This window comes from Haliotis asinina, chromosome 4 (assembly GCF_037392515.1).
Source record: "Haliotis asinina isolate JCU_RB_2024 chromosome 4, JCU_Hal_asi_v2, whole genome shotgun sequence".
In the NCBI taxonomy this organism is placed as follows: domain Eukaryota; kingdom Metazoa; phylum Mollusca; class Gastropoda; order Lepetellida; family Haliotidae; genus Haliotis; species Haliotis asinina.
The window spans coordinates 43,749,241-43,766,586 of record NC_090283.1 but is presented as its reverse complement, the minus strand read 5'-3'; the positions used below and the strand labels follow the sequence as shown (position 1 = coordinate 43,766,586).

The window sequence follows — 17,346 nt, the reverse complement described above, 5'->3', positions numbered from 1 at the left end:
ACCGCCGGGCAGACGCTATTTTATACACTGTATGAACTCTATGAAATTGTAAATTTTGCAAATCATCACATTTCCTCTTGCGTATGTACTGAACTAAGATCATGTCCGGCGTAAGTCACTCAGACATCAGGTCGAATAAAGGGAAAGAATGTGTTTCTTGCAAGCGGTAACCTACAATGTCACACACACATGTCGTCATCAGGAAAAACAGATGTAGAACATCGGAATGGAATCAAATACCGGACATGTATTCGACAGAATCATCTTTGATAAAACTGTATAACTGCATTTGGGCCAGGTGATCAGAACAAATATCGTCCCGCCACCATTGGTTTTCACGATATCAGTGGTGATAGCAATTGTGAAAGTAATAACAATAAGCAGTGCATTAGTAATAGCAATACCGGCGATGAAAATGATAACAGTACTGAAGAACTTTAACAATTGGGTGTAATTACAAATCCTATACACACAGTGTTCTTGTATCTATCACCCACCCTAAGGATCAACACGTACACTTAACCTCGATTTCCGTGAGTTGTGAAACATATTCATTTGACCTACAAAAGCATCTATTTCAAATGGTGGACGCATAAGCCCTCGTGTCTTTGCCAGGATTCAAAGAAAAAGTGAGATGTCCCCCGGCGCGAAATGCTACATAGTATAATAAATCATCATATATTGTATTGTGAAGCATTTCGAGTCGGTGTGTGTGTGTGTGTGTGTGTGTGTGTGTGTGTGTGTGTTGGGGGGGTGGGGGTGGTCATCTCATTTATTTATTTATTTAAATTCCAAATCGTCAAACCATCCCAAAGACAAGAGGGCCTGTATTGTACGACCCAAAGCAATCACACATCGATCCGAACTATTATATTCTTCACGGTATTGTTTAACTATTATTTACAAGTGACAGGTCTATATCATAAAATATTCTCCTACATTAAAAGGAAGCGGTTGCAATTACAGGCAATTCTCTGCCAACTGACTCGAATACAAACATGATCTACATATTACATACACATGGCAGCTGCTGCAACACATTTATCGTAAGATGGAGGCGGAGGTATCACGGATTTAATATTGATTACCAGTGCCATACATAGTCCCCGTTGCTGGTACACTGCAGGCGTCTGACCAGATACATTGGGATTGACTTTCGAATGGAATGAAATTAAACGTAATGTGCCCTTGGTGCATTGATCCAGAAATAGACATGCGGGTAATTTGTACGCTTGACACACGTCAACAACGCGGAATTGCTTTCGCAGTGGTTATAAAGGTACATGGATTTCCAAAATAGATGCTTTTAATCTTTAAAACCGAGAGCCTTGCCGTTCGCCACAATAAGATAATCTGCAGTGAATGTAGTCTGAGTTCTGCCGAATTCAAACATATCATGTCAGTTGGCTATATGTCACTGAGACGGATTTTATTCTTCTTTCGAGATGTTTGTTCTATTTTCGGGTTGTAAACCGTAAACACTATATATGTCGTTAGTGTATTCAGTGCAGCTTCACTAGCAGAGAGATTAGTGACGTCATTTCCTTGTTACGTCATGGAAAGCAATGACATCACGGTTGTCTACAAACAACAATGAAACGGAAATTTCGTTGTAAGAGGTGACTAAAGGGCTCGGGTGGCAAGGCTCCCTGACTTCGTTGACATGTCATCGTATCCAAATTGCGTTGATCGATGTTCATCCTGTTGGTCACTGGATTGTCTGGTCCAGACTCGATTATATACAGACCCCCGCCATTTAGCTGGAATATTGCTGAGCGCGGCGTAAAACAACAACCCAATCTACAAACCATATTGCGGCTCATCACCATCCATGAATATACGAAGTGGTTACGTGTATATGACTCTTGTGCAACGTTGACAACTCCACAGCGTTCGCCATTTAGTGAGTTTAGTTTTACGCCGCTTTTAGTACTATCCCCTCAATATCATGAGAACACCAGAAATGCGCTTCAAACACTGAACCAGTGTGGGAAATCGAACCCGGGTCTTCAGCGTGACGAGCGAACGCTTTAACCCCCTGGATGCCACAGGGACATATATGTCCCTCCTCTTCACCCCTCACTTTGAAGTCGAATAAAATTCTAAATATACCACGCATATATAAATACTTCACAGTTTTGAATTCTGCGGAAAATTCCCAGTTTCTTGATACCATCCACTATTATCTCAGACCAAGCGAAAGTGCTTAAAATCGCCTTTCAAAATAGGCTTCTTCGTAAATGTCGCCATTTTTCAAACTGTACAAAATCGAGATTCACAGCGTTATTTGCAGTATGTTTTGAAATGTGAAAATCGGATAATTACTGGGAGTAATGCATTTCAAAAATAGCATATTAATGATCACTGATATCAAGTTTTCATGTAACCCGGAATGATAATTCTGAAACGTCACCGATGTACCCAGAATCGGTTGGGATGTTTTCGAAAATACACTTACACGAACGCCGAAGTGCGCTTTCCGCCATATTGGATAGTGTTTACTAAATCACGTTTCGAGAAGGCCGGTATTGAGAAGCCTATTACATCATGTATACTTCATAGTTAGCTGTGACAAATGCATCATTGAATTCCCCATATATCTTAGAATCAAATTACAAATGGTCTTTGTCACCAATACCAACTGTCTAGACAAAACGAAACGAAATATACTTTGTATGAAAACGAACGCTGTGCTCGAAAGACAGCGCTTGACTGAAATGTAAACAAAGAAAAAATCCAATTTTACACTGCGTAGCATTTTCGGAAATTTCCTAACATCCAGCCCTCTAATCATTGCTTACAATAGCTCAATACGCTTAGTATATTCAGGGGAAGAGTATCGTGGCAAAAAATAGCAAATTGAAAATAGATACAATGAAATAATTTGGTAATTCATAAGAAACTGTCAAACTTTTAGTGCAGCGTGACGCCATGACTGACGCAAAATCACGCAGAACGACAACGGTACTTATCGGCACTTCTGGCTTCTTCCGTCATTTACAATGTAAACGATAAGAACATATCACAATACACAGATAGTCAGAATAATTCTGATTACTTACATCTCACATTTGTATACAAAAGATCCCTGAATCAAGAAAAATGTCGTCGCAAAATCCTGTGTACCCTTCTCAGCGAAGCCGCCATTTTGAAAGAAATCGGTCATCGGTAGTGATGTCATACGTCAACATTGTTGCACATATTAGGCAATTTCTTTGAGGTGAAGGTCGGTTGAACAAGAGTAAACACAATGCCCATACCATTCCGATTGCACTTTTAGTATTGTGATGTATATTTTGCGCATCGTTCAGATATTTTTTCATGAAACTGATTTCAGTATCTACGTATATCCATGTTCAACACCATATCATGTGTGGATATAAGGTATCCGTTTTTATTCTTTGAAAGCTTTTGATTGTTTGAATAATATTTACATGGGAAACTGTCTAAGTAAGTGTATTATACCACATTTTAAGCCTCTACACAAGTGTTGGAAGATCACACGTAGCCATTACTGCAACATGTGCTTTAGTTCCCGTGATGTGCAATATTCAGTACGTTGGGACAAATATTGCAGTTTCATATGAACAGGTTAATAAACAACGATTTCATTCCAACTTATAAGTAAAACGGATAATATTAATGAAAATGATTTGTACATTTTATCAAATGTAGGGGCACACATACTACTATTTAAAGGAATTGTCTTGTTCATTGTATTGGTTCGTGTCGTTTTTATAGACAAAACTATTATCAATATTAATTGACCAGGTGCGAGTTTGTCAAAACGTTTCATGATTCATTATCATTGTTTTTCGATAATAAAGTCAATTCAAATGCTATTAAAATATATCTGATGGCAGAATGTCTAACTCAAACAATATTTATACGGAAATTGTTAAAAATATATACATCAGGTCAAGTCTTAATTTGGACAAGGATTACGTCCATTTTCTAATACTTCTTTACTGAAACATCGATCTCTTTGTACCTTTCATTGCATACTTATGAAGGGAATTAATTTCATAATCATGAGAAGAAAAGTCTTTTTCCTAAATGAATACTCAATGAATATTCAGGTGTTGTGAAATTTTTATTTATGCTAAATTGATGCTAGGCAGGTGCGCGTGTTGCTCACAATAAGATATGTAGTAAAACCGTGTAATTGTTGATATATTCAGGACACTATTTCAGTGATAATACCATTCATTTTATATTTTGGCTGAAAAGTGTTGAATTCTGACACAGAAGCCGAAATCTTTTACACATTGAGTGGAAATTAGGTTAGATATATACTAATCAGCAACCAGAGTAGTCTTTTTCCGACGTCACAAAATGCACAAAACATGCTGTGACGTCAACTAAAATGTCGCATTATTTTCAGTTATTTCATTACGTTTGAAAATGTTGCTGTTACTCCGTTAATAATGATGGAAAATTAATAAAAATACATATACACAAACAGGAGAATATGGGAATCTAAGAACTAAAATATGTATCGGATAGGGACATCCAAATCGCTATTGCCTGATTTTTGATGTAGTACACTTGCATCTTTTCTTACAAATTGTGAAACTACCAAACGGTATCCTCTCACATTGGGGAAATTTGTGTTGGAATAGTTTGGTTCACTGTCAACAAAACATCACGAAAATATACTGTCGGTATCCACAGCAAATTCTCTCCATGTGATCGGAGTTACATTGACCTAATGTAAACCATAGCTGAGTTATGCCCCCTTATCTTTATACGTGCATGAATACTGTGTCGACGTTTGACGTCATGGTAAAAAATCGATTTTTGACATTTATTGCAGGTCATTTTTAATTTTGTGATTATGACGTTATGCATTAGTACATACATCCATTTCATATACACTTATGTCGTTCAGATATCAAGCTGTATTTTCTTCGCTCACACTTTCCGCTAAGATGCCAAATTAAAAAAACCGTAGCAGAGTGCTTTTATTGGTGCACGATAAAAAACGGAGAAATTTACTGTTTTTCAACACACAGAAAAGTTTTGGACAACTTTTAGCAGTGTCTATTTCTCAGACCCCTGAGGTAGCCGCACATATATTTATACCAACTTATGGGAAATTAAATATTCTACATTTCTGTGCAATTTTATAGCCGTACGCAGATCCAATACCACGCGAGCGCAAATCTCGCACAACGTTCACTTTTCAAACCTTACGAAAATGTGCGCTTGAAAAAAAACTCGGCATCCAGGGGGTTAACCACTAGATTACCCCACCACCCTCCGTTCGCCACTGGTTGTGCACGACCACGCCGGTGTTACAGCAAATGCCTGAAGTTGCTAACAAGACTGAATTGGCCAATCAAGGCTATAAAACTGGAGTTCCGTCAGTGTTGCGCTGGTCGATAACCGCTAGACAAGACCTGACAGATGCGAGTCTTCTTTTCATCGTTATTGACAGATGTGCATCGGCTGCCTAGCTCCCTTCACTCTTCACCTTTCTTCTGCACAATTTAAGCTGATGTATAATTGACACCAAAAAAGTCCCACTTTTTATGCGCGTATGATCTGAGATACTCTCGACAACGACACGGAAGATATTCTAAGTCGGCGTTTTGAGTTGGATAAGCTAGACTTCCAGACTCCTATATTTTTGAACGGGTTAACTGGAGAGGACAACTGCAATTGGGTTCAGGATTCTATTAAAGGAAAATGGCGTCAGCGTATCCGCAGAGCTGAATTCGTAGTAAAAATGTCGGCAAGAAGTAAGAATTCATTTCCCAATCCCATGTGGCAGACTTAAAGAACGAATTATTTATTTATTTATTTATTTATTTATTTTGTACTTTTGTAACCATTACATGTGAGAGACGTCTCATTAGTCTCCAGCGGAACACCATGTATCTTCTTAAAAACTTGTGGTTAATTAATACCGAGCGATTAAAAGAAAAAGCCCACAAGTCATTTGCTTCACTCTCCCTTACCAAGGAAACTACACGTTATATGTATCTTTGTCATCAGAGCTATGGCAGCGAACCGGAAGTGACGTTGTGTGTTAGCGTCATATTGCCATCCACGTCAGTTTCGCCTACGTAAGTGATACTAATATCTACGCAAATGCTACTTACAGTTACGTATACATATAATATATTCTATCCAGGAGACTATACTTTGTGGTTATCATTTCCTTAGTATCCATCGCCATGACTTCAGGGAAAGCTGACAATCTACCTAACTACGAGTAAGGTAATTAACGGTCGAATTATCGACTAATAGTAACATGTATCTTAGCAACATTTACTCGCGTAATCGATAAAACGTCAGGGTCTGTCTTACGTAACATTTTGCGCAATGATTATTCCATTAATGGTTTGTGACTTTTCAAACACGTTTATTGAGGTACTATCTCAACATTAGTGAGCGAGCTTAATTTTACCCCGCACTCAGCAATATTAAAGCTTTATGGAGGTGATCTGTCAATAATCGAGTCTGGACCAGATAATCCAGTGATCAACATAAACATCGATCAAAGCATTTGGTATACGATGGCGTGTCAACCCTGACCACCCGATCCCGTTAGTCGCCTGCTAGGTCAAGCATGCGTTACTGAAGATCAATTCTAACCCGGATGTTCACGGGTCTATCTGAACATTAAATAAAATAACCTGTCATTTAAGAGAGTACGAGTTTGTTGGTGTTTGCTGATTCCATGTCGATAGTTATACAATTTCAAATGAGATCAGTATGAAAAACAAAGGAACGGACATACAAACACGACGACCTTGAACGCCACTGTAACCCAGTTCATCTCTCCCTGATTCAATTAACTAAAACGACATTTTGAAAACACAAAGTGTTGAAATCAGTGTTGTTGTGTCATCGTGAGTCTGTATCCTTTAGGGGGCGGAAGGGTACAATATGCGAAGCCCATCTGTGGTGTACCCCACCATAATGTTACTAGAGTGAGTGAGTGAGTTTGGTTTTACGCCGCTTTTAACAATATTCCAGCGATATCATGGTGGGGGACACCAGAAAATGGGCCTCTCCCATTATACCTATGTGGGGAGTCGAACCCGGGTCTTCGGCGTGATGAGCGAACGCTTTAACCACTAGGCTACCCCACCGCCCCTAATGTTGCTTGAATACTGACAAAACCGTAGGTGACTTTTCTTAATAAGGGGGCACTATCCACGTCAAAAGGGCATTACAGAGTGTGATAGCAATACTTTGATGCACAAAATATAATGTCTAAAAAAATTCGAGACGCCCTGAGCTACCCACCGTCCTGATTGCTTAGAGCGGCGTAAAACAAGAATCACTCACTAGTATCAGCGTGCCCATTCACAGTGATCTAATCGCATGACCCCTAGGTCACCCAAGGTTATCACATACGTTGCCGACAGGATTCAAGTTGAAGTGAGAAGTCGTTGAGAAATAGGACACTGCTAAAATTAGAACTCACAAGCACACATTGTATGTTACTATAAACGGTCAGGGACGTTATCAAAACATCGTTTGCAGCATTAAGTCGTTTGTAAGTCAGTAATACCGGAAATTCCCATATTTAGGCCCGCGCAAAACTCCTTGCCGTATTTAAGTTCCTGGGTTAAAATCTGGACTAAATTCTTGGGTGTTTAGAGTGACGTACCTTTCCAAAGGCACAGAATTTGACTAGTCATTGTCTCAGATGTCAGTCAGTTAGATGATGTCTCATAATAGTTTGTGTTTTGCATTTGACTGTCAGCTTTATAATTCACGTTCACATTCACTTAATCGATCGCGTAAATATTTTCATAATTTTCATTTGTGTCAAAATATTGTGCATTTTCGAATTTAAGCCCTGTAAGAATGGTCAAAATATTTCATCACTAGGACAGCAATTTTCAGTAATTAAGCCGTGGCTTAAAATTAAGCCCGTGGCTTAAAATGTGAATTCCCAGTAGAGGTCGTAGCTCTTAGTGGATCGGGAAGCTGGGAAAGAAATGCTACAACCACGTGTGTCAGATGACTGTGACAGATGTGTGTATTGAAACATACATGTCTTTTAAATATCTACTGTTATTCCAAAATTCAAAATGAATGAAATGAAATGAAGCCCACAAGTGTGTAAACTTCTCTAAACGATAAAGCGGAAACATGCCAAATCATTCTAGACCTGCGTTGGTTTTATTTGTTACTGCACTACCAAAGATCTAGAGTGAGTTGGGTTTTACGCTCTTTTCGGCAATTTTCCAGCAGTATTACAGTAGGTGACACTAGAAATGGGCTTCACATCTTCTGCTCGTGTGTGGAAATCGAACCCAGAACTTCGAACGCCATATCCCGGCTAAGGTCTGAAGACAGACAAGGGATTGTTGCTAAAGCTGACGTTTCTCACAAGGTTCACACTTAATCAGATGACTGATGTGTATTGGATTTAATCAAACTGATTTCATGACGGTGGCATAATAAATTTCACGTTTCTTTACACCTGCATCGACTCTTGAAGGTCCAGGTTAGAATTGATCATTAGTAACTCATGCTTGTCGTAAGAGGAGACTAACGGGGTCGGGTTGTCAAGCTCACTGGCTTGGTTGACACATGATGGATGGATGCTGATCGTGTTGATCACTTGATTGTCTGGTCCAGATTCCACAAATGACAAATGGTGACATAATTGATGTTTATTGTGAAGGTGCCTGCAGAAATGTTCCTGGCTCCAAATACTGACGAGACATTGCCTCCTTTCAGTGAGGAAGTCGAAGGACATTTGAAGCACTTTTTGAACGGTGGCACTTCACTATATCTCAAATCTCATTACAATGAGGGGCACGTGCACTTGACTTGGGGATATATGCTCGTATTGGTCAGAATTAATGTGACAGTAATAATTTTTTTATTTATGACCGGATATTTGCTTGATATGATCTCTCTCTCTCTCTCTCTCTTAACCAGTAACTGACCTGATTACACAATGCCACACAGTAACTAACCTGTATCTGAATCACAACAACAGTCTTCCCGACAGCAGAATGCATGCTGCACAACCAGTGTCCTACAAAATGCACTTTGCTCTTGCGAAAGAAATATATCGATCAAGCGTAATAGAACGAAGTAACCAGTAACTGACCTGATTACACAATGCCACACAGTAACTAACCTGTATCTGAATCACAACAACAGTCTTCCCGACAGCAGAATGCATGCTGCACAACCAGTGTCCTACAAAATGCACTTTGCTCTTGCGAAAGAAATACATGTATATCGATTGAGCGTAATAGAACGAAGTAACCAGTAACTGACCTGATTACACAATGCCACACAGTAACTAACCTGTATCTGAATCACAACAACAGTCTTCCCGACAGCGGAATGCATGCTGTACAATCAGTGTCCTACAAAATGCACTTTGCTCTTTCGTATCAGGTATCGGTGTTGGTGCACGGTGGGCCGATTTTGTTCCGTAGTGAGTGTACTTTATTTAACTTTACGCCGCAATATTACAGCTATATGGAGGCGACCTGTCAATAATCGAGTCTGGATCAGATATTCCAGTGATAAACATGGGTATCGATCTACGCAACTGGGATACGATGACGTGTCCACCAAGTCAGCGAATCTGACCACTCGATCCCGTTAGTCGCCTCTTACGACAAACACTGGTTGCTGAAGATCAGTTCTAACCCGGATCTTCTCGGGTCTAGAATATGTTTAAGGATAAAATATATTTTACACCCTTTCTACGAGCTCAATATTTTCAGTCTCGCCCAAAAGTTTTCACGTGATACGAGAAAAAGCGAATGCACAAGCGAAACTGATTATGTTGAAACTGACAAATAATTAAATAATCACGTCATGCATTCACGCTCACACACGCACACGCACACGCACACGCACACGCACACGCACAAACGGACAAACACATAGGATTTAAACATTCAGGGACGGTCAGGTATATACTGCACACAAATAGTTAGGGATACGTTTTATTTGTAAATTTTATAATTATGAATAATTATGTATTTCTTCATTGACATACTTATAGAATATAAATCATAAAACACCAATACTCTAAGTTTTTTGTCCAGTATAGTGATATATCGAAACTGTTGAAGTTAGGGCAAGCACGATACTGTGAAAGACCCGGGACTGAGTGCGTGTTTGCGTAATTTGACGGCCGGATGGTTTAAACTTTAAGGCTTTGTCCGGGGAATAGACGCTCAGAAACACCCACACATTCCCATCTTTCATATGTCTAATCGGGAAGTAAGGAGGAAATTTGATTCATATGTTAAATGAGTGAGCAGTTTCCCCATGAGTGAGTGAGTGAGTTTAGTTATTGCCACAGGGACTTGTATCGCTTAGAAACAGCGCTCGAAAGACATATATGTGTATAGACCCTACCCTAGTACTATATAAAAGGAAAGGGATGTAACGAAGAAACCACCCCCTGTTCGATCAAAGTTACATGTCACCGCGTAAAATATTTTTAATTCAACGTCGAGGCCAACGGATCGAACGCTAGATGATTTCCCTACAAAACGAGCCATAAATGGCCACAATCGGATCATTATTTCAAAAGTTATACTCCACGAATCATCGAAAACAGCTACCTCCGCAATTTCACGCCAAAATCATGGATCACCAAATACGGCGAAAACTCACCTTTTAAATTAGTTTATTAATTCCAGACACGTTGACAGCACCAGCGCTGGGCTGGATTCGATCGGCTGCGGCATACCGTGGGTCGGAAAACTTATTGCAACACCTACATGTCATTTTCTCGACAGTAAGCAAAACATTTTCACCAAAATCGCTGGCAAACCTACTCACTTGTCGGCCATACGTGACCTTGACATTCATTGAACTGAGCAGATCCGCGCAAACAGACTCGGGCCATCCGATTGGTGGGAAATAAAATATACAGTGGCAGTGGCCAGTCGGATGGCCCGAGTCTGTTTGCGCGGATCTGCTCAGTTCAATGAATGTCAAGGTCACGTATGGCCGACAAGTGAGTAGGTTTGCCAGCGATTTTGGTGAAAATGTTTTGCTTACTGTCGAGAAAATGACATGTAGGTGTTGCAATAAGTTTTCCGACCCACGGTATGCCGCAGCCGATCGAATCCAGCCCAGCGCTGGTGCTGTCAACGTGTCTGGAATTAATAAACTAATTTAAAAGGTGAGTTTTCGCCGTATTTGGTGATCCATGATTTTGGCGTGAAATTGCGGAGGTAGCTGTTTTCGATGATTCGTGGAGTATAACTTTTGAAATAATGATCCGATTGTGGCCATTTATGGCTCGTTTTGTAGGGAAATCATCTAGCGTTCGATCCGTTGGCCTCGACGTTGAATTAAAAATATTTTACGCGGTGACATGTAACTTTGATCGAACAGGGGGTGGTTTCTTCGTTACATCCCTTTCCTTTTATATAGTACTAGGGTAGGGTCTATACACATATATGTCTTTCGAGCGCTGTTTCTAAGCGATACAAGTCCCTGTGCCCCGGACCTTCACGGGTCAGTTTCCCTAGGACAAGTCTAGTGTCTAGTAGTACTAGTGATATCAAAGCAACAACAAAACGGGCTTCCTGTGGTCGGGCGCACGTGGCCCTGTTGGAAGCACACTGTAATTGTAATTCACACTGTACCCAAATGTACCCAAAATACAATACACTGTATTATGTAATGAGTGTAGCGGTAGAATTTCCTAAAAATTCCATATCTTCACCGATTTCGTTCAAATTTCAAAAATATGTAAATTATAGCATCCAAAAACATTATACGATTGCAAAAGTCTAGATTTTTGAAAATTATTGTCCAAACAGAGATTCGAACCCATGTGCAACGAACGAACACGTTAATGTGAGGCTAACCCAACACTGCAGTATGTTGGCTGTTGATTTTAAAATGCGTTTTAGTTTATCGTCGCACTCAGTAATTTTACAGCTAACTCGATGCTATTTAAGTATGGACCATAAAACCTAGTGATCAACATCATGATCACCATCGATCTACGCAATTGGGATAGGATGACATGTGTCAACGAAGTCAGCGAGTCTGACCACCCAGTCATGTTATAGTCACATCTCATGACAAGCATAGGCTACTGAATATCAATTCCAACCCAATCTTCGAGGGTCTTGATATGATGTGGAAAGTTTTCACGTTTGTTTTGACGAAAGGAAAACGTATAGACCTATCATCACCAAACGTAAGTAAAATACACGTTTTCCGAGATCGGACTGTGATATGTTTAGCTATTGTTCGACCGGGTTTTACAGTTTTAATCACTGAAAGCACAGTGACAATACTGTACAAAAGCTAATAACATTAATTAAATCACTTCCCAATAATGTCAATGACAGAGTTTCGTTTCATTCGTTCCGATTACAAGCATTAACGCAAAGCGGTTGCAAACTTACCATGTCCGCGTCCATCGATGTCAATATTAGACTGGTTTCTCGACGTTGCGTCGCTTGCTCTTCGATGTCCCGGGTTGACAAGGGACATTCAGGAAAACTACTTCCTACACAGACAATCGTGTCTCGGTTAACACCAAATGCGGATTTTCCCTAGCGAATAAAATTCAAGTGCACGTCTTTATATCCTGTTCAATGATGACATGCACCTTTGAGCCATTACTACGAATGCGTGCACGTGATTGATAAATTCCGAATCCTTGAGAGATTGTGCGAGTGAGCGATGAATAACATCGTCAGTACGGTCCGTCTTACTCTCAACTGAGTTTGCGGGGTCATTTGGTGCATGAGGAAAATTTAAAGAAACAGTTATAGCATATGTTAAAGTTTGATAAACGCGTCAACTCGTTTATGGGCCTATAGATTCGATAGCGTAATAATTAGTGCTAAAAGCGGCGTAAAACCCCAGTCACTCATTCACTTACTTAGACTGTAAAGGGACCCTTGACTGTTAAAAGTTTCGTAAATGACAAATTTCGTATTTTACTTTTGCCATACCGATTTAGCTTAATCCTTACATAAGTTCATATAAGTTGTCTTCAGTTATGTTCAGATTCAATGTAAGCGATGTAACCGGAAACATATACTTCACATATCAGTGACCATATCTATCAGTGTTCATGTCCATCAAACAGGTACTGGTGATCACATCAGTGATCATATCTAGCAGATTTCATATCTATCACACTCACATATCAGTGACCATATCTATCAGTGTTCGCTTCCATCAAACTGGTACTGGTGATCATAATTATCAGTGATCACATCTAGCAGATTTCATATCTATCACACTCACATATCAGTGACCATATCTATCAGTGTTCATGTCCATCAAACAGGCACTGGTGATCACATCAGTGATCACATCTAGCAAATTTCATATCCACCACAAACATATCATCGATAACATCTAGCAGTGTTCACATCTATCACACACATATCAGTCATCACATCAGGCAGCATTCATAAATACCACACACGTGTCTAGCAGTGTTCATATCTATCACACACATATCAGTGATAATATCTAACAGTGTTCATATATATCAGTGTTCATACATATCAGTATTCATACATATCAGTGTTCATACATATCAGTGTTCATACATATCAATGTTCATACATATCAGTGTTCATACATATCAATGTTCATACATATCAGTGTTCATACATATCAATGTTCATATATATCAGTGTTCATACATATCAGTGTTCATATATATCAATGTTCATACATATCAGTGTTCATACATATCAATGTTCATACATATCAGTGTTCATATATATCAGTGTTCATATACATCAGTGTTCATATATATCAGTGTTCATACATATCAGTGTTCATATATATCACTGTTCATACATATCAGTGTTCATACATATCAATGTTCATACATATCAGTGTTCATATATATCAGTGTTCATATACATCAGTGTTCATACATATCAGTGTTCATATATATCAATGTTCATACATATCAGTGTTCATACATATCAATGTTCATATATATCAGTGTTCATATATATCAAGTGTCCATATCTATTACATACATATCAGTGTTCATACATATCAGTGTTCAGTGTTCATACATATCAGTGTTCATACATATCAGTGTTCATATATATCAATGTTCATATATATCAGTGTTCATACATATCAGTGCTCATACATATCAGTGTTCATATATATCAGTGTTCATACATATCAGTGTTCATACATATCAGTGTTCATATATATCAGTGTTCATACATATCAGTGTTCATATATATCAATGTTCATATATATCAGTGTTCATACATATCAGTGTTCATATATATCAGTGTTCATACACATCAGTGTTCATATCCATCACAAACATTTTGGTATTGATACGCATCAAACACACATCAATAAATCTGCAAGATCTGTTTTCCCGTGACAGCGGCTATCTCATTTTCAGCTACTTGAGAGAATGAATCTGTATCATTAACTTTAACTATGTAATGTGAAGGACGGATTTCTTGTTTATCAGTTTGGTGCTATGACATTTTCTGTTTGTAAATAATGCTGTAATATATAAATATGTTTTTGCTAAGCTCATTTGAACTTTGTACTTAAACTGTGCATGCCAACTTGATCTCGTCGCTACATTACTGGAATAATGATGCCGACGTGACGTCAAACCCGACTTAACTCATAAATATTTGTATCAGTGTTCGTACGATGAACTCAACTCAGCTCACAAACATCACCTTTGTATCAATGTTCGTACGATTGACTCAGCTCACAAACATCACAAGTGTATCAATGTTCGTATGATGGACTCAGCTCATGAACATCACAAGTGTATCAATGTTCGTATGATGGACTCAGCTCATGAACATCACAGCTGTATCACTGTTCGTATGATGGACTCAGCTCATGAACATCACAGCTGTATCACTGTTCGTACGATGGACTCAGCTCATGAACATCACAGCTGTATCACTGTTCGTATGATGGACTCAGCTCATGAACATCACAGCTGTATCACTGTTCGTACGATGGACTCAGCTCATGAACATCACAAGTGTATCAATGCACTCAGCAATATTCCAGCTGTATGTTGGCGGTCTGTAAATAATCGAGTCTGGACCAGACAATCGAGTGATCAACAACATGAGCATCGATCTGCGCAATTGAAAACCGATGACATGTGTCAACCAAGTCAGCGAGCCTGACCACCTGTGCCCGTTTGTCGCCTCTTACGACAAGCGTAGTCCGCCTGTAACGGCAACTATGGATTGCTGAAAGCCTATTCTACCCCGGACCTCGATGTACACAGTTACGGCGACATCTACCGAGTCAGATTCACGCTTAGTCCCTGAATATACATAAATTTGTACCAACTAAATCAAAGAGCCCAGTGAGTTGGGAGACAGAACATGGGGAAATCTTGATTCATTTAATCCTTCACCACTTGGCATTTGGGACGATAATGTGGTTGGGGGACAGGCTACAACCAAGTGAATACACCTGGCTACAAGCCCGTTTGTTGGATCAGTAGGAATGACTTCTAGCAAATTCAATGAGTAAATGTATTACACAAACATCCACATGTCACTGAAAGCTGGCCTGGGGTAACACGATAACTTCCATTGGTGTCTAATGGCCCAGCCATAAACATTTATGCCTGTCATCCTGTTACGAGCAGACGATAAAGTATTCACTCGCGTCACACCTAACATCATACCCAGCTTACATATAGGTAAAACACTGATATAATTAAATACTCTAATTAAAAATAGTTGGTCTGCCCACAAAGCGTAGCAAACTGTGAGGTTAATGAAAATATGTTGAAAACGAACCGGAACCTATTGAAGCTTCGATTGTGAACAAAATGTAAACAAGAAATCGGACAACATGACAAAAAGCGTTATCAGTGATAACACGTGCTGACATTGAAAAAACAATGACACCTGTCGCGTTATAACGAGCTTAACTAGGAACCAAGCACACTACGCTTTCTAACGCACCTTCTGGGACCTAACGCCTTATACAAACAACGCTCCCGTTCACCACTACCTGGTTAAATATATAATAAAACGCGCTGCGAGAATTGTCAATGTATCTCCGTTTGGATTTTAACGGGTGTGATATAATTTTGCCTTTCAAATCTACATCCAACAGTTATTTATAATTGAAACGGAATCTCTAGACTAATCATGGATACTCACAATATCCCGTGCAAGAAAAGCCTCGAAGCCGCAGCGTGAATCCCTAGTGCACGAGCAGCACGGGCGAATCGTTGTCGTGTCAACGCTTGTTTACAAATCCTGTCCCAGCAACACGTGCAATAATCGTCCAATGACAGTCCGTTGCGAGTGCTTGTATGGGAGATCATCGGCGCCACATATCCAGCTTATGAAATTGACTTCCCAAGTGAGGCTGAATTATTTTATCTCCAGCTGCTTTCTGTATTCGTCGCGGAACAGTTTATACCGTAGATGATTAGATAATGGAGGTGCTCTAATAGACGATGTCCATTTTGAGCAGAGACAGTTTTAGACACATCCAAATATGGAACGGAGAATTGCTACATTGGACACGAAAAGATCTGTTACGTCGTTATGTTAAAGAAAATATACTTCTTTTGAACAAAAATGTTATTAGAGTTCTTAAATAGGAAAACGAGCCAAATTGGTTTCCTTTCTATACAGATGAGACGGGCAAAATAACAATGTTGACGAGTACGCTGTTACATAACCAACCAACCAAAAGACCAATTTCTCAGTCACACAGTCAAGATTATTTACTGGTTTTCATGAACCGCTGAGCCAGGAAAGGTCAGTTGAGATATATTGTTTAAACATGTTCCATTGAGATGTATTGTTAAGACATGAAAACATTTTAAAATAATAAAAAAACCTTCTACCGTCATATATTGTGAAACAGCTGACACCACGTTTGTTTTGAGATCGACAATGAAACCCAACGCTGTACTGTCTGCGCATAATTTATTCAGAGCGATTTACATGCATTTGCGATTTTTCCTCATTTAATACTGTTCGTAAATACCATTAAATCCAGTAGAACTTACACAGATACTGCACTGGTCGATGTTAAATAAATCGTATCACAAGAAAGAACAACTTAGGGAGGTAGTATTCATCAACGAGAGAGGATCACACAAAATATATTTTATATATAAAAGGAGCTTATTTTTTGTTACAAAGAAGTTTAAACCGACCCGTAATAAGTTCAGTTTATTTTTCTACTAATTACCGAAAAGACTTGGGCAGTAACTGATGAGTGACTTGGAATGGCAGATAATCTTCCCCGACTCACATTAATTAATTCTGGCGAGAGAATTAGATAATCAATACAACGAGTGAGTGAGTGAGTTTAGTTTTACGACGCACTCAGCAATATTCCAGCTATATGGTGCCG

At 39.2% G+C, this 17,346-nt stretch overlaps 1 protein-coding gene across 1 annotated transcript in view; it reads right to left on the bottom strand.

The window, feature by feature from the left end:
- LOC137281590 (ATP-binding cassette sub-family C member 5-like) overlaps positions 1 to 16,340 on the bottom strand; it is a 95,706-nt gene extending 79,366 nt beyond the window's left edge. Inside the window, exon 1 of the mRNA XM_067812922.1 lies at positions 16,134 to 16,340. The gene's annotated coding sequence lies outside the window, so the exon portion shown is untranslated. The remainder of the gene's footprint in view (positions 1 to 16,133) is intronic.
- Between the last annotated feature and the right edge of the window lie 1,006 nt (positions 16,341 to 17,346).